Source organism: Odontesthes bonariensis, chromosome 7 (genome assembly GCF_027942865.1).
Source record: "Odontesthes bonariensis isolate fOdoBon6 chromosome 7, fOdoBon6.hap1, whole genome shotgun sequence".
Lineage (NCBI taxonomy): Eukaryota > Metazoa > Chordata > Actinopteri > Atheriniformes > Atherinopsidae > Odontesthes > Odontesthes bonariensis.
Window position 1 is genome coordinate 10,258,128 of NC_134512.1, and position 23,320 is coordinate 10,281,447.

The window sequence follows — 23,320 nt, forward strand, 5'->3', positions numbered from 1 at the left end:
GTATGAGCGTAAACCTGTTTTACACAGGATGAAGCTTTCCATGCTAACCTCCCACTTATTTTTCACATTTTAGCCCTCAATATCTGCTTGTGTGTCAGTGCCAGGCAGTGAATTAATATGCATTAAAGCCAAGCGCTCAGGTGTGGAAGAAGAGACCTGGCATTTTGTGGATCACGCAGTTGAGAAAGTGGGCTGTGAGTGATGAGGTATAGGACTGATCCTGACACTTTGAGTCAACCTCTATTCTGTGTGCACCCTCTGTCATCGTGCACCTGCCACGTCTTTTATCTCTGTCATTCCATAACTCCTTTTAGCAACACCCACTACAAATACAAACCAGTCCTCCCTTAAACTCACATGCTTTGCACTGCGGGTGTGTTTTTAAATACAATTTCTTACCATCTGGGGCCATTATTGAGTTTTTTTTTTTTAGTGGATAGTCATGAAATTGTGATTTATGTTTTGTAGTTTGTTCTGAATTGCTATTCAGGACACTCTGATTATGTTTTTGTTTTTTTTCCCCCTGGTTTCTTTTCTTCATAAGTCATCTTTGGATCTGCTCGTTCTCATAGCATTACACTGGAGAATTTGCAAGATGCATGACAGATTGAGGAAGGTGACACATAAGAATGAATCCGCTCAAATGAGAAAAACACTCTTTCACAGACAAGCATGCACATCTGGAGAAAGAAAAGTCCCCCCAGTCGCAGACATGGTACAGTAACCAACAGACCTCAGGAGTAACTGAGGAACTCCAAGACAATTTGGTCACCAAGAACCCAAATGGACATTCAGTGGCCAGATGCCAGGGAGACAGCAAGGCACCCAATTCATCATTTACCCCCTCCCGAGAGACACATTGGATGACAATAAGTTTGGCACATGGCTGTCACCCTTCCTCCCTTTCTGTACACCTTCCTCTCATTAACACAGCTTTGAAAGGCTCACATGGCAATATCCTAATTAGCAGGGCACAGTAAAATCAAAGCCACAATGCATGTCATTAAAAATCCTCTCTTCCAAGCCATTTTGATCTCTCATGGCTCCCTCACGGGAATACTAACAACACTAACATTTTATCTCCACATTCCCCCTCTGTCTGCACTCAGGTCTCCTTTCTCTCTGGTTCTCTTGTCCTTCTTCTGGAGGTAGATGAATACGCAGAGGGAAAGACATGGGCTCATCAGTCACTGTCAGTCATTGAGGGGTGATCAAAGCTGTAGGACACAACCTGTCCCATTTGCAAAGTAACACATCTCCAATATGATTTAGCTACAACAGGGACAGGATTCACACACCTCCGTTCTTCATTGTGTCTGTCACTCCACTGATAAATAAGGACTGCAGAGATGGAGGCATTACGACTTAAGGCTTGAGATGTGTCACTGTGGAATTGTCTTATCCTGTTATTCCTTTATGGTTGAGAGGTAAAAAGACGAGGCCAGGATTGGGCAGGGATTTCTTGATGTGCCTGAGAACTAGATATGCCTCAATAAATATACATTATCTCATTTATTTATGCATTTATTTAGTTTTGTTCTTTGTTTTTTCAGTTAAGTTTTTACGACATGCCTCCCCAAGCTGTCTTACTTCTGCTGTTTCCAATTGCAAGCCTATAATAATAGTAGGGTCCTTTAAGAGACTTGAAAGAAGCATAAAAATGACAGCATACGGTATGTTTTATGTATACGAAAAACTGCTACACGCAATAATGCTGGAAAAAGTCATCCCATGTGTCTTTTCTCAGCAGTCTCATTTCAGATTATTTTATTTAGTGTAGCCTGCTGGCTCTCTTTGATTATTGTTTTGTAGAACTCCAGTTTGTAAGGGAAGCCTTTCAGACCCATGGTAGTCCCTGTGGAGGGCTCAGTGGTTCCGACTGTGTCTCTGTTTGTTTTGAGACGACACACTTAAGATGTCTGCTTTGAAACACTTCTCAAGCTGACTTTACTGCTGACTGTAAAGCTGACTGTAATGCAACCGATTGCATGACAAAGGACAGATGACTTTTTTTCTGGGCAGAACTTCCTCTCTTCTTTTTTTTTTTTGTTTTGCTTTTGCTTCACGATCACTGGCCTCCATTTGCTTCCTCTCTTTGAGTCCATTTCCTACCTTACTTCCTTCTTAGTTTTATGATGTTTTTACCTCAAAACTTAGGTAAGTTCCCTCTCTCATGAATCCGTCAGTCTTGTTTTTGTGTGTACTTCATCTTTCCTCTCACCTTCTTCTGTGTCTGCTTACACGGCAGAGAGGATGTCTGACACCAGAAATTGACAGGGTTTTCTATTGTGCCTAAATGGCCTGGAGACGACAAAGGGGAGTTGGAAAAGGGGAGAAGTTGGCAGGGTCCTGCCTGTGCCTCAGCTGGGAAGGCCCAGTGTCGATGTGTGGCACTTAAAACATGTGCAGGGTCTTGAGTAGATGCCAATGTGTAACCACCTGCTCAAAAGAAAAAAATCGGGAAAGGCACAAACACATTTTCACATACTGGTAAATGGAGTAAAATTTGTTCCATGATAGTAACAAATGCGTTTTGCACAATTGCACAAATGTATGCACAAATTTGTGAGTGAATTTGGGTACTCGCAAATGTGTGCTTAAAGCCTCATACAAATGCCAAGTGTAAATAATTCTACACATGCACATATTACAAACTGCACAAACATTAATATTTCACATACAGACTTTTACCCTTAACCTCATAGATACTATCATCTTCACATTCGAAAAGCTTTCTGTGCATACAAAATGTAATATGCGTGAGCATGCATGTTCTGATGCTCACAGATCCTATTACATTTGTGCACGGATCAGCTTGTGTGTGCATGTGAATTTGAGACTTCTTTCATACTTCACAACTCCTCACAAATCTACAAACACATGCTGTGTTTAAGTGCTGGTGGAAAGCTTGGCCATCTAGATTTTAATCAGATTTGTGTGGTTTTTTTCCCCTCTATAGTTTTCTTGGAATTGGGAACGAGGTTTCACTGGATGAAGTCCACTACTTAAGCTGAACAAATGAATGTGAAGCTGCAATCCAGAAAAAGACCAGACAAGTCTGTTGGTGACTTCCTAATATTTTGCTAATATATGAACACAGACACAATTGCTAATTAAAATAATGACAACGTGCAGCCCAATTTAAGGTGGGGCCACAAACGAGACCTGTTGATTAAAAGGTTCAGATAACTGACCCACAACACATGACCAGCTTGTTTCATGAAATTTATAGACCATAAGCTTGACAGTGAACCTGCTTATGTTTGAAGTTGTTTAGTATAGTCTAAGCTGCTTTGTTCAGCTTGGATATAAAAAACAAAAGGAGACTGTTCATCTGCTTATTTCATTAATCAAACTTTTTGTATTTTCACATCATTGTCACACTTTGTCTTCTGTTTAACTTAATTCAAATTCATCGTTGGTTTTTATAGTTCAGAACCCTGAACAGCACATGCAAATGAGGTGATAATTAAGTAATTAATGCCTAATGTGTAGACAAGAATGAGGACAGTTTGAAATTACTCCACAGTCAAGACTCATTGCAGTTACTCTCCATCCTTCCATTTCTGTAAAAGTGTGCTATTCTGGAAGATGCAGTAAATGCATGTGAACATAAAGCTTTCATGGCCTGAGATCCCTGCCTAAGTTCTTGAAGAGCCTTCCAGGCATTTGGGAATCTTACTCTTTCCATTAGTGTTCACGGGACCAGAACAGCGCTGGTGAACATGTATACTGTGAAAATTCAGTAGCAGAAACCACCAGAAAAGAACTGTGAATGATAAATTAAGGATTGCTGGAAGCTTTTGGTGCAAGTTTTGAGTGTGCTCCCTTTTCTGCTAATGTTTATTCTCCAGTTATTGATCTTGTCTGTATTTTTTTGTCAGGTACTTGGTAACAGTCACAAATGTGTAAAATAAGAGGAGAAATCTCTTTACTATTTGCTCCCTGAAAGCGCCTCCTCCTTGATACACCTATTGCAGTCAGCTTAAAGAATTACTTTTTATTGGTGTTAGATAATGGTGAAGTCAGCGGTTAAAGTTGTGTAAATATTATTAAGTCACAAAATGCAGTTTAGATAAACTCCTCCCAAAATGTGAAAGAGAAATTCCCATAAGTACATATACAACTGGGCCAGCCACTAAATAATTACTGTGTCCTTTTAGGTGCTAACTTGTCTCTCTGCCTCTTTTGTAAATTACAAAAATAGCATTTTTTTCTATTTTCAGTTATTTCTTGATCTATATTTTTACCAATGAAGTGCCTCTCAGAACAGGAGTCATAATGAGGTGGTATCTGCCTCAAAAAAATGTTTTTTCAAAAAACATTTAAAACAAATTTTCATTATCAACGACCAATGAAGATGCAATGTTTGATGCAGTTTTTCCAGATAAGTAGCACAGCAAATGCATGAAAAACAGGAAAGGGGGGTCACTGAGGCTACAGATGTACGGAGGCAAGAGTTTGTAGCTGCTGCTCAGTGCAAAATAGAAAATTGTAGACTACTGCTGTTTATCTGCTCTGCTTGTCTACTCTTGTCATTGTTTAGATTGTTAAATACAAGCAGCCCTGGAGTTTCTTAGCAGCACAGTGTTTGCGTCTGTACAAATGCAGAACTACACTCTGTGGAATAAAGCACTGTGGAGGAAAATTGAGATCACTCTGAGTTGTCCTTTGCTTTGAAACACGCTGGATTGCTTCGGCCTGCTGTATGTGTGTTTGGCATTCCATAGCAGGGCTTTGTCCTCTGCACTGCAGGGGGATAGAAGTATATGACAACCATTTTTGCTAATTATGTTTTCTAAGCACATATTTCATCTGCTGCTCACTGTTCCCTGTCCTCACTTAGCGTACCACAATCCTCCCTGTTCACTCGGCCCCTGCTTTAATTATCTGAGACTATGCCACCAGCTTGTCTATTACCTTAATTTAAAACTGTGGAATAGAAATGAAATAATAGAGGTTTTATCTGCTACAAATCCAGTCTGGATTTACTTAGACCTGATGGGCTCTCTGAAAATTGCCATGAAGGGCACAGGCTCCTAATACTACATCATGTGCCAGGCTGGGGAATTCTTTGTTATTCGCTGGTAATATGCCCAATTATTTGCTGCTTATTATTTCACCATGTCGGAGATGATGAGGGGTGTTCTGCGTAGAAGTAGCAAAGTATTTTATCTTGCTTTTTATGTGTTTAATTTCTATTACAATGTAAGCATGTTTTCTTCCTCAGATTGATTAAATCGGTTAGAGCTTCTATCTTTCAGGTTTTTCAATATATCAGGCATTGTTTGAAGTGTTAAGCTGAGCAGAATGGTGTCTGTGAACCCTACCAACTGCTCCTGATATGCCTTTGTTAGTGGTGAGATGGATTATGTTAGGTCACGGTTGATGACAGCTCCCCGCAGCAGCACTTGTGCACATGTACACTCTGCAACTCCCCCGTGCACAGTAATCTCTGATGGTTGCGCTTCCAAAAATATTTGTGTGTCTGGGTTGACAGGTGCACAGCTGCATCCCTCCCTGGCATGAGTGCGTCTTAACAAATGCTTTAGCATATCTGCGTACATTTTGGGGGAGACGGACAGTTTCTGGCAGAGTTGACTCTGCAGATGCCTCTGATTGCATGCTGGATCAGGAAGGAAATTCCTCCAGAACGAGGACAGAGGATCAACAGTTAGAGGCTGCTGGGCCGAGTTGGCAAGCTCTGGTGGTGAACATTCACCTGCACAACCAGAGCACTCAGACACTGAATCACAAACACACAGGTCTACTGGGAACATTAAATCTGGATCCAGTCCAAACCTCTTGTGACGATTGTACATGGCATGAGTGTTGTTATCTACTAGCTATATAATCTGATAATATCATGATTCCCTCATGATTCCCCTGAGATTCTTAACCTTCTGTTGTGCATTAGAATAGTGTTGACCATGGTCTTGAGGGATAGTGAGAGAAATAAGTTTGTCTTGCAGAATAGAATTAAAGTTTTTTTTTTTCCAGTAGTACAATGGGGGAGGATTCAGGGAATGTTCAACAAATATTCTCAGCAAAAACTTGGTAGTGTATCCCTAACAAGGACTTTTCAGCCATGATGGAAAGGAAATATTCATTGACTGATTAAATTTGGGGTGGGGGAGGTGTTGGTACTTTGCCATTAACTTATTGCGCATGTTATATTAGTTATTGAGATTGTTATTAGATCAGAAGCAACAGAATACCTTCATTTTCCTCTCTTTCACTCATATTCACGTCCTTGTCAGCTGTCATTTGGCTCCTTGTTTATTGACTTAGCTGCAGCACACCTGTACAATCATGATGTAGTACACAGTTGCAAAGTCTCCCACTCTGTGCTTGAAGCGGAGAGGGGAAGAGAGGCACTGACCTACATTGAAAGTAATTAATCTTTGTTCAAAACATTGCTTAGATTTTCAGAAGATACTTTTTTTTTAAAAATGGAAAACTATGCTAAAAAGGCCTGAAAAATAAGCTTGTATATTTAGTCGGTGACAGTGTGATATAATGAGCATTCTTCTGTGCATGATAATGCATTGATTTGACATGTAAGAGGGGATGCGCTGAAATATATATGCATCTGTGCGAAAGATAACGATCATGCTTTCAAAAACTTGCTTTCAAAACGATCATGTCTGAGTTGCTTGATATTTGGGACTTACATAAAATCATTCCAGTTTATTTTTATAATGCCATTCACAGCAAATTATCTTCTGCACCGGCACCACCTTAATACAAGTCGAATTGGATACAGTCAACTTCATACTAAATTAGTAATAAATAAAATTGAATCCAAATCATTCTATCTATCCATCTATGTATCTATCTTATCAATTTTATCCATTCCCCCCAGAACTTGACTTAGGACGGGGAGCCATTTGCCTCAACTCGTTGGGTACTGACAGACAGGACAGCGACGTGAAAAACACAGCAACAGAGGGACAGAGAGTAAATGAAAACAATAATGGCATATATGTACATGGTATATATCTACATCTACCATACCAACTTTATTTATGAATCCCTTTCACACAACCATAGCTCACGCGCAATTACCTCTGCGGGCTATTTCTCCGTACTGCAGAGGCCTTTTTATCCAAAATCTCACTCAATTTCTGCAATAATTGTTTTCTGCCTTTCCAGTACAAATGTCCCTGGCATGCAATAATACAAGCTTCTGGTTGACGTCCCTGTTTAATCTAGTGCAAAATAATCGACTGTTGGCATTCTAGCATGATGTGAAGGTTTGTCTATACTCCCAGAATCCCAGAGATTACTGACCAGTCATTCATTGTGTTGTCTGTTTTATATTCTGCTCAGCTATAGTACAAGGTTTGTTCCCCCTCCTGACTGTCCAGAACTAATCATTTTGTGCAGGTTGATGGAAACAGTCTTTATATGCAGTTTGTTCAATCCATCTGGGTTTCAGCTAGTCTCCAGCTTTGTCCGAAGTGCAAGGTCCTCATTACTGCCAGCAAATTAGAGTAGTCAAAATGTTTGCTGACATTAGCTGCAGAGGAAGATGGAACTAAAATCTACTGAGGCAATTGTTGGGACAGTGGGTGGATGCAAGATTTATAGGACAGGATGCGGGGTGCTTTACAGTTGGCAGTAAATATGTGAAAATAAATGCAAAGCATCTGCTGTGCCAGCTAACATTGCGTAGGCATTTGGCATTTGACACTGAAAAGCTGGCAGTGGGATGGCAGTAAAGACAGGTTTTGAACATCATCTGTAGCTGTAGACAAGCTACCGGGGGTAAATGGTTAGTCTGTTGTCATCAGCAGTCTGCATTCTTGCAAATCTCTCTTGTGGGAGCATGGGTCTGCTGTTAAAATAGATTAATATACTCTAATTCAACAGCATGGCGTTGTAATACCGCATCGTTGATGAATCATGAATATACCGTATGTGGAATGACAGTATGGCATAATTCTGGCACGTACAGCCAGCATGTGTTCCTCACTAATTAATCCAGTGAATGGATTTTATGAATTTTGGCATCATCGTGTTCCAAAGTCCATTGCCTATTAAAATGAATGATTTTCATCTGTCTCACCTGTTGTCAGTCTGTATCTTATTGTTGTGTTGCAGTGTGATTTTATTTTTGAATCTCTTTACATTTCCTCCTCAGAGTCCATCTGTTTAGTCAACTCCCACACATAGACAGGCAGTTGGAAAGTTAAGAATTAAGAAAAAGCGGTGACTGCCAGGAAACAAAATGTTTATCTTATAAGGTGCCATGACCATAACAAAACCAAAGGTTACACAGTCGTCCCTGTCTCTGACAGCAATACAAAAATACACAGTTTTAAGTCTGAGAACACAGTGCTGTTGAAGTGGAAAACAATTGGATTGCATTACCTGCAATAAGTGTGAAATAGAGGAGAATAGGAGGCCATCAGTATTTATGTAATTCTTGCTGTCTTGATGACACAGCAAAAACCTTGCTGCAGGTGTGTCAGTCAGTCTCAATATCTGATTTTCCTTCATATGCCCAGTGAGAGGCTTATCCTGAATAAACACTGTCAGCCCTCATACAGTATCTTTCTCTGTCTGTCGTTTTGTTTGTGTCATCTGTTTCCCAATGAGATGTTCTAGATGTACTACACATTTCACTGAACACCTAAACCTAAAGATGGGTTTGATTGCTAAGCATCTTAAAGCACATCTCTCTTACGGGGCACAAATATTATTTTTAACAGTTGAAGAGAGAAATAGCTGTTGGCAATATGTCAAGCAATACAAAAAAAAAACTTCATTAAATATTAAGAATCAGAATAAGAAAAGATTTTATTGCCAAGTAATTTTCACATCACAAGGAATTTGGCTTGTTTGGTGCAATACAACAAAAAATATAATAAAATAAAATAATAAAATATATAATAATGAAAATATATGTACAAAGTATTAGTAAAATGAAGAGCTGAGGGCAGAAGAGTGCGTTAATGTAACGCAGAGTCCGACAGGGAGACAGTACATTAATATAACGTGTAGTGTCAGTGGGGATAAGGGGTCATGTCAGTGGGGGGGTACAGCGGGCCTTGTTGGTGAGGCCAACTGCAGAGGGGAAGAAGTTGTTCTTGTGGCGGGAGGTTTTGGTCCTGATGGATTGCAGCCTCCTGCCAGAGGGGAGTGCTTCAAACAGTTTGTGACCGGGGTGCAAGGGGTCGGCCACATCTTACCTGCACGCCTCAGCATCCTGGAGGCGTACAGGTCCTGGAGAGATGGCAGATTGCAGCCAATCACCCTCTCCGCAGAGTGGATGATACGCTGCAGTCTGCCCTTTTCCTTGGCAGTGGCCGCAGCGTACCAGATGGTGATGGATGAGGTGAGGATGGACTCGATGATGGAGGTGTAGAAGTGCACCATCATCGTCTTTGGAAGGTTGAATTTCTTCAGCTCCTCTGCTGTGCCTTCTGGTGAGGGAGCTGATGTTCAGCTCCCACTTGAGGTCCTGGGAGATGACCTATTGATTGATTAGATTCCCATGCTTGTTTTGCACTCTTTTGTAAGGGTTTAATAGATCAAATAGTTATCATTTAAGGTTTTTTTTTTTTTTTTTTGGTAGCTGAGCCCATAAAGACATTTACAACCCCTGATTCCAAAAAAGTTGGGACACATGTAAAATGTAAATATAAAGCAGAATGCAATGATTCGTAAAATTCATAAACCTTTTTTTTTCACAATCTAACATAGTCAACCACAGAAAGGTCTGCAGTGCAGGCTGAACAGTCTGGGAGCTGCACTCTTCTACCACAATGCAATGCTGTTATAATGGATACAGGAATCATTGTCTTACTTAAATTTGCAAGGCCATTCCTGAAAAAAATTTGTCTCGATGGTTGTGAATATTGCTATAATACCTGTGTATACCTTTCAGCTTTGATGGTGTCTTCTCAGATGTACACATTACCACTTCCACAGACACTAATACAACCCCATATCATCAGAGATGTGGGCTTTGAACTAAGCATTTATAACAAGATGGATAGTCCAAAGGCAGTCGATGTGACGTCCATAATTACCAAAAAAAATCATTTCAAATTTTATGCACTAAAGATAATGGAATATTAAAAACCCTTTACAATTTAACTGTTTAACTTCCACCCATCATTACTTCTGAGAGAGTCTGCCTCTATAAGTTTCTCATTTTACACCAAATCATCTTACTGACTTCTTGCTAATTACTTAATTAGTTTCAACCTGTTCCTCCAGCTGTTTCTTTATAGGACTACTTACTTTTCTGGCCCTTTTGTTGTTGCTGTTCCAACTTTTTTGAAACATGTTACTGCCATCAAATTCAAGATTGACTATATTTTTCATGACATGGTAACATGTCTCACTTTCAACATTTGATATGTTCTCTCTGTTCCATTGTGAATGAAATCTTGGTTTATGAGATTTGCAAATCACTGCATTCTGTTTAACATTTTACACAGCAACTCTTTTTCCTTCAAGTTTTTTTTTTCCTCATTTGTAGACTTCTTGAGGCAATCTACATGAAATCTGTTCATGTATGATTTCATACATAAATTCAACACCACACACATCCCACATACAGAAAATAAACAACCATCTTTATTAATAGCGTTCTAGTCAGCAATTTCATGTACAGTACATTTGCCAGTGATTTGTACTTGATATCAGTTCAATTTGTTGCCCACTCCAGAGTCAACTTTTTGATTTGATAGTGAAAACATAACATAGCTATAGAGATGATTTGCTTCCCCATAAAGTTGAATGTTCAACTTTTAGACGTTCACAGATTAATGACGAGGGAGCTGACAGTCAGGCTCATGGGGTAGAGTAGAGCTGTCATAAATCTTCTTCACCAGCACACCATGAACCTTGGCACACAGCTGACCTCTGGGGCCATTTTCCAGCTTTGGCATTGTGTGTGTGCGTGTGCAGTGATGCTAACCAAATTGCAATACACAAAGAATAAAAGTGTAGAGGCGGTTATTGTCATCCTAATTATCTATTTAATTGGATGAATTGGAAGTTAAAACAATTATCTACTGAAGCTGACTGCTCCGGAAGTGATCACAAAACAAAAAGGGAAAGTTGGCAACATATCAACAAGCTAAATGGAAACAACTTTATTATGACAATCACGTTGATTACCTAAACTTTATTTCCTCTCTGTTTTATTTCCATTTGATGATGGCTATGTTGACAGCTTTATTCGGTAGTTACTATAGAAAGTAATTTAGATGGTGAAAGCTGTCCATTGAATTCTGTCTTGCCTCTTATAATTCTCTGCTGAACCTCCAGGCATGTATCTCATCTCACTGCAATGCCACATAGCTTGGCTCATTGCCAGTGCAGAGTAGCTCCCACACAGCCCCCCAGTTTGGCTTCCACACCCTTCAGTCTGCAATCAGAACTTAGGCAAGCCACCCACTGTCTTGAATTACACAGCAATTCACTTTGATAAGTACCTATGCCTTAGCCATGCAGATTTATGATTTTATGCTTTACATGTTGGAAAGTAAAGTCTAGCCATCTGCTTTTAACCCGAAGATGTTAGTAGTGTATATTTTCTGCCTTTCAATTCCTTATCCCAAGTTTTTTAAGAAGCACCCATGCTGCTTGTATGCTCCATAAAAAAGGAATCTGCTTTGGTTCCTTTTCAGCATTCCAGGTTAGATCTGTAATACCCTCCATGCGTGGTCAAGCTGTGACCAATGGCGTGAAAATGCACAACTGGGCGAGACTGTGGCATGACTACAACGTACATAAGAGGGGAGGGACTTCAAGCTCATCGCTGTAGCTGTCAAGAGTTTGGAATGTTTTCTCTCTTTCATTGCTGTGCAGCAGAATTAAGCCAAGACTGCTGAAAACATCATGATGTACAGACAAGTGGATATGGAGAGGAAATGATGGTGGAGAGAATGATTTGAAAAGACTGATATGGAGGGACAGCGACTGGGTGCAAACATCCTCTGGAGGAAAAGAGAAAAGCTAATGAGGGAGAGAGAAAGAAAGAAGAGAGGGGGAGATACTCGGAGCAATTCATACAGATGATGGTCTTTTAGAATAGATTACCCCTTGGGCTGTGTGAACTCAGCAGAGTCAGCAGTAACTTTCCTCACAGATAGGCACATACAAGCTGGTGAGGCATTGGTGAAACTTGTATTTGAATTTCAAGGCCCAGCGGAAGAGCGATCAATAGCCTGTCAGCTGTATAAACGAAGAAGTGATGCCTCCATTTCCCCTGGACTTGCTTCATTCCAAGTCCTGTCATTTCAGTTTTACTATACCTGTACCCATTTTGCACATGGAACAGAGATTAAGTATGCTTATGTCTCACTTTATCAATTTGTGCTAAAGAAGATTGAGTGTGAAGGGGATGGAAACTCTTTCTGCAGCATGTTGTTCGTATACCTCACAGGATGCTAAATGTAGGATGGCATTATTTATCTGCCACAGTAAATCTAAAAAAAAAGAAATGAAAAAGAAAAAGAATCTATATCACCCAGGTCCATGTTACCTTCAGGCTTGTCCAGTAGTGCTGCAGTTCTTGAATTCTAATCTTTCCCAGTGAAAGGGAAAGCCAGCAATTCTCAGCTGACTTGGTGATGAGTGCCAAGACTGGCCTCACCGCCTCATCCACAGCTGTCCACAGCTGTGTGAGAACGGCCACAGCTGCAGAGCTCTGCTTTCTCCCATGAGACAAATGATACACCAGTACCACACACAGCACAGGTGCGGCTTTTCAGCACCTCGCCCCACACTGTACTTTCATATCAAAACAACGCTGAGTTTTTGTGGTTTCCAATCCAAGAATGCACATTTTTTTTCGAGTCGGAGAGCCTAAAATTTTCCTCTGAGTTTAAATATCTATTTAGTTTTTTACTTTTGCTTCTCTCCGCCTGGACAACAGAGGGATTTTTGGTGTTATTCCAAGGTCCGTTTTCTTCCCTTGTCGGATTTTGAGGAATTGTGTTTGAACAGTGACACGTTTTCCACAACGCTGTGAGAAGGCTCTGCGTGTCCACAGTGTATAACAGAATGTCATGCATGTCCCTCAAGATAACTTGCCATCATCATGGTTGCTGCAGAGGCAAACGTCAAGCAGCACATTCACTTGTACACACATGCTCCACATGCTGCACAAACAGAATAAATGGCTGCAGATGGTAAATATAGCACACAGGGAATGAGTGATCACATCTCAAGTCAAACTGGGCTCTGTTTATAGCTATAGGGCCATTCTGAGCTTACTGTGTGATTTCTGATGAATAGAAACCAACATTTTTCTTGTGAGCTTCACTTGGTGTAGAAAACGAGTTCAAACGTTCTGCTAAATGAATGCTGACAGCCATCTTGTTTTTTCTATGGCCAATGTTTAGAATTGGCCGTCCAGTTGGCTGTTCCCAGTCCTCCTGGGAACAGGAAGGAGGCAAGCTTTTAATGATGAGGAGTTATGATGTAATCTAATTATGTTTGTCTTGTTACACACTGCGTCAATGGAACCCTGATTAATTCAATTCACAAATGGCAGGAACAAACTGTCTTATTTTTGCAGGCTGTGTTGCTCTTTGGTTTGTTCTGCACAGTGGTTGGTATGATTTCCTCTCCATCCCCTCTTTTTATGATCCCTATTATCTATGCCCGTCTTCCCTTAACTTCCACCACAATCACACAGAAATGTCATACTCATTCTCCTCTCACTACTTGGCTTTTTTCTGTTTTTCTGTCTGGCTGCACATGCATAACAAACTTTTCTCTTTCCAACTGACCTTAGGTCTTTTGACATTGTATTTTCTGATAAGAACTGAAAATCCTGAATTAATTTCTTTCTGCTTAGTCCCTGTTTTATTTTTACCTCTTTGTCAATAACCGATTCAATGAAAACATTTGTATAGAGCAGTGATACTCACTATTTTTTTCACAAGAGCCACATTGGCAGAGCAAAATCAAGGGAAGAGCCACTTTTACGACAACATACTAAGTCCCCTTTTTGCAAATATGCATTTCTACATATAAAACATCCCACAAAAAAAGAAACAACACAGCCAATACATTTTCAATTAAGACCACATTTACCTTAATACTGGGATGAGCGGAAGCTGGCATGCATGTCCTTGACTTTCTTTATGTTGTATTTGTAGTTTGTTGTTGTAATCATAGGACATTCAAGATGAGAATGGTTTTTGTGCTGGTTTTTTAAAATTAAAAACCGATCCATTGTGCCTGCATCTCGCGCTGGCTAAAGGAGCTAGCGTGCACTGCGGTCAAGTGTGACGGTGGTTTAAGCGGGCTGCGTTGCCAGGTTTAACAGTGTGCCCCCTTTAGGAAACACCATTAAGCCTTAATTAATATGTAATAAAAATACTTAATACTACAAAAATGCAAACCTAATAAAAATACTTCATACTGTGCAGTATCCACTGTATGTTATTTGAAAAAATGTATTGTTACCATATTGTTATAAACTACTATGCGAGTGCGAGCCACCAATGAAAGCTTGAGGAGCCGCATGTGGCTCGCGAGCAGCGCAATGAGTATCTTTGGTATAGAGTAAGCAATTATGTCATACTAAGTTTCACATCTGACCCATATTAATCAATCCCCAATGACTTGTATGATGTATTTCATTGGACATTCCCCACCTAACCAAAACCTCATCGTTTTTTTTTGGATATATCTTTAGTATGAATACGTTTGTTTGGCACTAAAAGCACAATTGTCCTTCAATAAGCATGAGTGACAGCCTAATAGATCAAGGGAAACTTAAGTCACCATTCCTCAAAATAAAATGGATATGGAAATAGCGCCACGACCCTTGTATGTCATCCTGAGGAAAGAAAAGCGACCCCTCTTGTGCCATACTGAGGCGCAAAATCAGGCTGCAGACACCTCCTGCTCCTTACATCTGAAGATACTCATGGAGAACCATCATTCATGCTGGACAGCAAGCGCTTTGATATTCCGTGTACCTGGCTTTGGCTTTGCGGCAGTATGCCCATGTGTTTTATGTTTGCCCAGACTGTGTTTGATCTCAGTGGGCTTGACACAGACAGTATCAAGAGATAAAGGGAACTGCATATTTGCACTGTTACACTCATTGAGAAGGACATGTACATCCGCTCTCACAACTTAACCTCTTGCTGACATGTTGCTGCGTGTTTGAGTTGTTACACTGCATTCTTCTTCCTGCACGGTCACCCTCTAAATGGTTTTGAGTGAGGCTCAAGCCAGATGTTCTTTAAAATCACACAGAGACAACTTGAGCTGCCAACTGAGTAACCTGGTGTGAACACACTTGCCTAAGGTTGTTCTGTGGATGCTGTTAAGATTTTAATAACAGGCTGGTCAGAGCCCATATTTTCATGTCCCTGTTTTATCGTTTGAATAAGCTTGTTTACTATAACTTTACTATGCTACTATAACTTTTTTATCACTTTATTATGTTCCATACTGCCGTTTTTGCACTACCACAACCATAACTATGCTGCTAACTTAACTTATACTTAACTTGTACATAACTTATACATACCAACCACACTGCATATTTTTTATATACATTTTTTTTTATTGGCTCTTTTAGTTTTAGCTTAGTATAGGTCTTACCTGTGTGCCCTGAATGTTTACTTTGTATTGATATGTCCTGTCCTATCTGTTGTGCCTGTGCACTTTATATGTCACCGTGAGAGTGTGTGAAACGTCCTCTCGATTCCTTTGTATGTTTCGGCATATGAAGAAATTGACAATAAAGCAACTTTGACTTTGACTTTGACTTTGTTTTTTCTTGGACATGATAACCCATGGGATTGTGTGATGTGTTGTTAAAGAAAACAAGCTTGTATAACACTCACTGCTTTAATAAAGATTTGACAAATGGCAGAGTAAAAAGACAAAAAAAAAAAAAAAAGTTTATTATACTGAGAATAAGTCCAGAAACTGAGACTCACTATTTTCTTTTACAGACTTCGGACAGCCCAGGGTGTTGGCAGTCTCTTTTCTTATTCCTAACCTCCTTGGAAAGGTAAGATTTCTGTTTTTACCTACCGCATTTCTCTTCTATCTGCTACGACTGTCTGTTAACATGTATTTGATCTAATCCCACACAACACTTGGGAACAGCTCTGTGCACAGAGATGATTGAGATACAGATGTATCATGGTGGATATTCTAGTCCAGATTACAGACAATATTTATTGATTGAGAGAATGAATCCTTGTAATCAATATTGAAGGAGCCACACGGATCTTATAGAACTTCCTGATGCATGGCACACTCACTTCAAAAATGAGCACAGCTTCAAGGGTCTAACTAAAATTAGCCGGGCAACAGATAACCTGTTCCTTAAGATCAAAGTGTGGGTGAACTGTCAGAGTCTTGGACGACGCCTGTGGTGACAGAGCCTCAGAAGGAGAATGCTGAGTGACAGAGAGCACAGAGATGGGCTGCAATCCTATTCGTGCAAAGGTGTGATGGTAGAGGAAGTCTTATATCAAGATTCAACAGGAGGAGATTATAAATGATTGTTTGGGCTAAAGAGTCAAGGTTTTTGTTCATTGTATGTAACTTTCTTCCCAAACTGTGAACTTTATTACCTAAGAGTCCTGCTACAGGCTTAAGAGTCAGCAGGGTGTCCGATCACATATGGTTGTAAGCATGTGTGGGGATGACAGATAGCTTTTTCATGTGCAATAACTCTCAGCTTCTTGTCTGTTTCTGAAAGAGTTTCCAGGGGAATCTGTACAGATTTTCATACCTTGTCATGAGTAACAGAGACCCACTGCTAACACTCACTAAAATGTTTACATACACTTTGAGCTTCAATCCTTGCTTTTCATGTGTAACATTCAAAGTTTTCAAATCTTATATTCAAACTTCATTTTCATTTGATTTTTTTTTTTTTTTTAAACTTTAAAGTACTAATAAAAGTACAGATAAAAATGCCGTAGTGTGTACATTAGGCAACATTTCAAACTTGCACATTTTTAATTAGTTCTTACAGAGTGAGACATAAGATGAAGAACCAAGTTAATATTTTATTCGCTGAACACACTTGCACGTTTGTTTTATACATAAAATATGAATCCACAAAGTAAGAAATAAGCTCCAAGAAATAAGTCCGGTGCTTCCAGGTCCCAGTTGCTCATCACAACTGAGCTTTGCCCAAATTTAATGATGATAAGTAAACTTTATGTCAGTAAATCCTTTTTTATGACTTAGTGTATTTTTCTGTGTATTTTCATAATTCCGTTGTCCTGTCAATAATATTTTGTCGTTATTTAGCAATATCAGCATGTCCCAGACACTATTTTCTAGCAGATCTACCATCATTTAAAACATTAATTATTTTTTTTACTGTACAGAACTAAGATTATTTTTAATACAATTTCAAAGTTTAACTAATATTTATATTGTGCTATCTGAATTACTCACATTTATGATAAATTAGATTTATTTCACTGGGTTCTCTTCTGGATAATGCTGTACTAATCACACAAAATCAAGTAATGAATATCCTAAATGTATGCCATGTCTGCAGTATTGCGTGCAGAGAAAATATGGTACTCTCACTTGTTGTTTTTTTTTTTGTGCTGCTTTTGCTTTGACATCTCCAATGTCTTTTTTCTTTACTTTAATCTCCACTTTAATCAGCTGTGTCCTGGCTGCGCCTTTCTCGGCATGACAAGATCAATAGCGTTTCTGTGTAGTAGAAAAACAAGAAACTGTTGGAGAATAAAGAGGAACCATGAGGGCTGTTAGTGTTAAGCATGACTGAATGTGTAATTAGGCAAACACAACCAGAGAACATTTGGAAACAGGGTTGTTAGAGTAAATTATGCCTAACTTCCATACTATAATTTTTAAATTTGCATTCTGTATATTGTGACAAAAGGATCTGCTCATACCCTAGCTTTTATTTCAGTCATATTAGGAATGCAGCCCTTTAGCCTGACTTATCAAGTCTTCTATAATGACCATGAGTGAGTTTTTGAGCTCAGTTTAGAAACCTTGCCTCGGAAGTGTTGGTTTGTAAGTTTGTGTGAGGTTTTGTGTGTTGCATTTTCAGAAAGACACTGATTGATGCTCTTCCACCAGTGAACCATTTACAAATTTATTTCCTAAACTAAACAGCGCCGCATGCACTGGTGACCACAGGAGACCTTATGCGCCTGTCTTTAATTGGCCATTGATTGACTTTGTGGTGGCAGCGGGAGAAAATAAATTACAAGCCTCAAGAAAGAGACGGAAGCAAGAGACAAGTTGAGTAGGGAAGGTGTCAGTGTTATCCTGACTGTCAAATCTGTGGTTGCATTATTTATGCATCTCTCATTTTTATTTATGTGGCACGAGTCAGTGACGCAATACACAGTGAAAGATGGCAACACAGTCTCCCTCTTGGACACATGGGTCAATCCACATTCTGTTTGATGTGTAAGAAGATGTGTACTGGGAGGCCCTGTGTATTTGGAAAGGACGAGCTATTCAGTTTGGGTCACAGAGTGCCTCCATTTGACATGACATGGATTTCCTCACTGTCTTGATTATCAAAATAAATAATGTGACATTATTCACTCCATTCATGAACAAAATGTGTGCATGTGTGGTTGTGTGTAGAGCTTTAAAATTTTGTTTTTTACAGCAAGGCAACTTGATGATATTCTCTTCTACATGAATATTAATGAAAAGATTGAAAAAGGGTTTAGTTTACACTTTTGACTGAATTTAAAAACAACTGCATGGCATTGTGTTCATCTGATAAAGCATATGTAAATTACAGAAGGGGAAATAATTTTGTTTTTGAGTGGTGCCTTATATTGGAGCTTATTACTTCCTTTTTTTTAGGAAAACATAAATCTTAACAGGTTATTCAGTATTAGTAAATCCCACAATTTTAATCTCTAAAACCAAAGAAAGTCAATGTTGGAGTTGGTTGATTTTTATTTTTTTATTTTTTTATTTTTTTTATCAGTGATGCCAAATTGTCATTAATATTGCATGTAATATTGTTCTGAAGTTCTTTACATGTCATGTCCTTTAATGAATGAATCCTTATGTAAAGTCTTGGCATTTTGTAAAGGCATTTTGCTGCCACTGTAGGACATGTCAAAAATATGTGGGAAAAAATTTGGGAGTTTGATTACCCACAAAAAATGACCACACGCATATCCTTGTTAAAAGGCCACCCTATCCCACAAACAAACACACACCTTACCTCATTCTCTACGCTCTCGGTCGTTTTTTCAGCCTGTTGCTCTGTTCAGTCAGTCAGCCAGGTCGTCCGTCCAAACTGCTTAATATAACTACCCGGTGGAGCCAAAAGAATCTGTGGGCAGAATTCCAAAACGCCGTCATCCTACAGCCATGCTTCTCCTCTTGGCAGGGAACTATCCTGGGAATGTCCCCTCCTGCTGTGTTTCACACATCCAGGTCCTGTTCCGGTAAATGACAGTCAGCTCAGGGAGGCTTTGATGCTTGCTTTGTGCATGAATGTCTCTGTGTGTATGCCTGTGCACCTGGGTTGGGGGGTGTGCATGAATGCATGCCTATGTGAATGCTGACAGGCAGCCAGTACGGGTATTGATCTGTAGCCATTCCGACTGGAGCCCAAAGGGCAGACTGTATCATCTGTCAGTCATTGAGAAGGGCATTACAGCAGAACTGATCTTGGATCACAACTCCTACTCAGAGGCTGTGAGGGAGAGGAGAAAAAGTAGGGAGTGAGGAAGACTGATAATCAGAGAGGAAATGTGAAAAGAGGTGGGAATGGTAAGATAAATGGAAAGAGAGATATAGTATGTGTACAATATGTTAGCAAAATGTAGATATGTTCTGCCTTGTGACTGGCAAAGCTCCCCTCTATTTACTCTTCAACAGTCTTTGTTGATTAAGACAAAGAGATCCTTCGACCTTTTCACCTCCATGACCACCCATGTGCTTTATCTTCCTCTGCACTTTGTCTCCGTCTTGCCCAGCAACTCTCTCTGCACTTCAGTCACAGCACAATCACCTACCACTCAAACAGCCTTCAAAACCGATGCACATCAAGTAAATTACACACAATCATAAACAGTCACATATCCTCTCTATACACAGCCCTTGGGGCAAACAGTGAATCACAGTCTATTGTAGAACAAATCACAGCCCTTCCCATAATGACTGGGAAATTACATCAAAGGTTACAACATCTCTCTAAAAGATAAGGTTGCAAAATGAGCTGTTTTTTAATGTATTTTTCCAGTCTCTGCTATTTTGATCTCTGTGTATATATATATATATATATATATATATATATTTTCACTTTCTTATTGTCCTCATTCGCCTCTGTTATAGAATCAATCAATTATAATCACGGCTCAATATTGCTTTGCTTTCAAGATATCTACAAGGCAACAAGCTCTGTGATGTGTATTTTGTTTGGCAAGAGATAGACACGGGAGATTGTATTGACAAAATCCAAGGTCGACACAACTAGTCTTGCATGACTCCGCTCTGCCTTGCACCTTCACAATGATTATTCCATTACTCTAAATCTTCTAAATCTGTTAGCGCCACACATTTACCACGCTGATGGGTCTCTTTGTAGCTTCAGTTTAAATGTTTCATGGCATCAACTTCAGAGTGTGGGAGCCTCTGAGACTCATAAAGCAGGAGTGAGATAATGGATTGACAGAGGCTCCTCTGTATTTTGTTTGTTACCTTTTTTTAATTTTTTATCCCAGCTAATGGATAAATGACCTGTTTTTACATAGACAATATGCCTTTTGTGTTAAGCTGTGAATGTAAATTTCTGTTAAAAGGTGGTATGTTGTTATTTGGACAAAATAGTCACCACAATTATTATAAAGCTGTCGTGAAGAAGCATTAAAGCAGGTCACCCACGCAGTTCCAGTGCCAGTGCCAGTGCAAAGCCAGTGTTTGCCTTAGAGCCAGCTCATTGAGTTTTGACTGTGAAAACACCAGCTCTCAGGCAGTAAATCCAATGACAAAGTAGCACCAACCCTTTGCTGGTCAAAAAAAAGAACCCATTTCAACCCATTGTTTTGATTACAATCTCCTTTTTCAGCTGAATTTAGAAACAATGCTTGCAACTAGATTTAGTTCCAAAGCATTTGGAAATGTTGGTCTGCATTGGAATGAGGGGTCACAAGTACAACTGCTGTTTCCAACAGGCTTTCTAAACACAGACAGGTGATATTAAGACATCTGTTGCTGGGAAAAGGAGACAAGAACTGATCTGCAAATAAAAAATCATTCCTTAGAGAATTTGAAAATACAAGAAAAAAGAACAAAGAAAAAATCTGAATTTAAGTTTGTGAATAAAAAGTTCTTAGAAGCTTCTAACGAATGTTTAAGCACCAGTCCAGTTCCAGCATCTGGCTCAAACTGGTCAAAAAGCTGTATTATTAATTAGCTCATGGTTACATTTTATTTGTTGAAAAGCAGCATAGACACCAGAATACAACCTTGCTGTTTGCTTATCTACAAACCTAGAAGCTTTTCATTTGTCAATAGTGTCTGGTGTCTCTCACCTTGTCTCGTGATGCTTTCTTGATGAATGTTCAGGAATTTGAAGGGCTGTTATATTTCATTATACTCTAGCCTTTTCCTGACCATAATCTGGTAGTTTTATTAGGTAAACCCAACTTTCCCCCTTCACGTGGGTGTATTTAACTCACATGTATATGCAAATGTCCAAAAAATTCAACTAAGTTTCCTGTCTGTCAGTCCTGTGACCGCCGTGCAAAGGTTTGAAGAACGAAAAAAAAAAACTGGTCTCACACTGTAGCTGGATTCAGATCTCCTAGATGAAGGTCTGATTTATTTTTACTGCTCCAACCTCCATATTTGCAAATTGATAGGACACTGATATGCCCATGATGCTATTGAGAGACACATCTGTGGTTTCCACACATGTAATGTGGAACATTTTGGTGACTGGGTAGATGATTTGCCGCCACAGCATATATGGTATGCCACATTAACTTCTACTCCAAGATCATTTCTGATATCGTTTTCGTGGTTCTGAATTACCTGAGGTCTTTTTGCCTGATGGAGGAATATTTGAACAAAATATTTCACATTGTTTAGTATGCTGCACCACGGGGTTTTGCGTTACTTTTTACCTACTTATTTGATAGGGTTAAAGGCATGGTTGGTAATCCTGTTCAGAAACACATTTTGTAATACTGGGTGAAATGGTCCGTCTGTCCTGAGAGAAATCTATACAAGATGTATTTAGAAAAAGGGACGAAAATAATCAGACCTCTGTGGCAGCTGCAGGACTGAGAAAAAGCTGACCAATCCGAGATCAGCGTCCCGCTGATCTCGGATTGGAGCGCCTACAAAAACCAATCAGATGCCTCTGCTTTCTGCCTACGCCCCCCTCTGTCGGCTCCCTGCTCCGTGTGCGCATGCGGTTCTACCGGCTTTGGATGAAGCACTGACGGAATGGGGAGGGGGGGGTGGAGCTTAGAGGAGGGGACACTTTCGAATCTTGCTAGCTCTCTTGCTAGCTCTCTAGGATTACCTACCATAGCTTTAAGAAAACTCAGTAAGGCTAGTTTTGGAAAATTAAAAAGTCGTCTATGAGTGTTTTCCATTTCTTAAAGGTGATAGAGAATCAAAATCATCTTTTTCACGTTTTTGGTGTTAGTTCTGAGTCTCCCCGCTGTGGGGAGTACACACGAAGTGCCAGCAAGTGTCAGAACCTCTGTTTCAAGTACTCCCCTTTTTTGAATATCCCCCAGAAAAAGTGCCAATCCGTTTTTGTGAAAAAGTGATGTCACTTTTTCAGCAATCGCCCCCCCCACACCCAAATCCACAGCCACCCCGTTTCAGACACGCCCCTTCGGCAAGAAACAGAAACAGGAACTGGTGTGCCTTCCAAGGCTGTGAAAGCGGACTACGATCGTTACATATTCTTCCCCCGGGAAGCAATGTTCGCGATCAATGGTTTTTATTTATTTTTAACAGCATCCCCAGTACATACAACCGCTGACTTTTCCTTTGCGCTGCGCATTTCACGGAGTACAGTTTTACAAACCTTGCACGATTCCGAGCAGGCTTCAGTCGGAATTTTGCTCAGTACAGGGTCAGTTCTGACAGGGACAGACCCAGACTGCAGCGAGCTGTGCGCTCCGCTGAGAAGGTGATCGGCTGCAGCCTCCCATCTATCCATGACCTGCACGTCTCCAGGACTATGGGGCGAGCAGGTCGGATCACAGCTGACCCTTCTCTATTTGGACCACTCCCCTCGGGCAGGAGGCTTCGGTCCATTCGGACCAGAACCTCCCGTCACAAAAACAGTTTTTTCCCCCTTGCAGTTGGACTTATG

The 23,320-nt window shown here is 40.0% G+C and overlaps 1 protein-coding gene across 1 annotated transcript in view; it reads left to right on the top strand.

Annotated features, from left to right (window-relative positions):
* tspan9a (tetraspanin 9a) overlaps positions 1–23,320 on the top strand; it is a 193,261-nt gene that overhangs the window by 37,501 nt on the left and 132,440 nt on the right. The window contains exon 2 of the mRNA XM_075469396.1: positions 15,951–16,009. The gene's annotated coding sequence lies outside the window, so the exon portion shown is untranslated. The remainder of the gene's footprint in view (positions 1–15,950; positions 16,010–23,320) is intronic.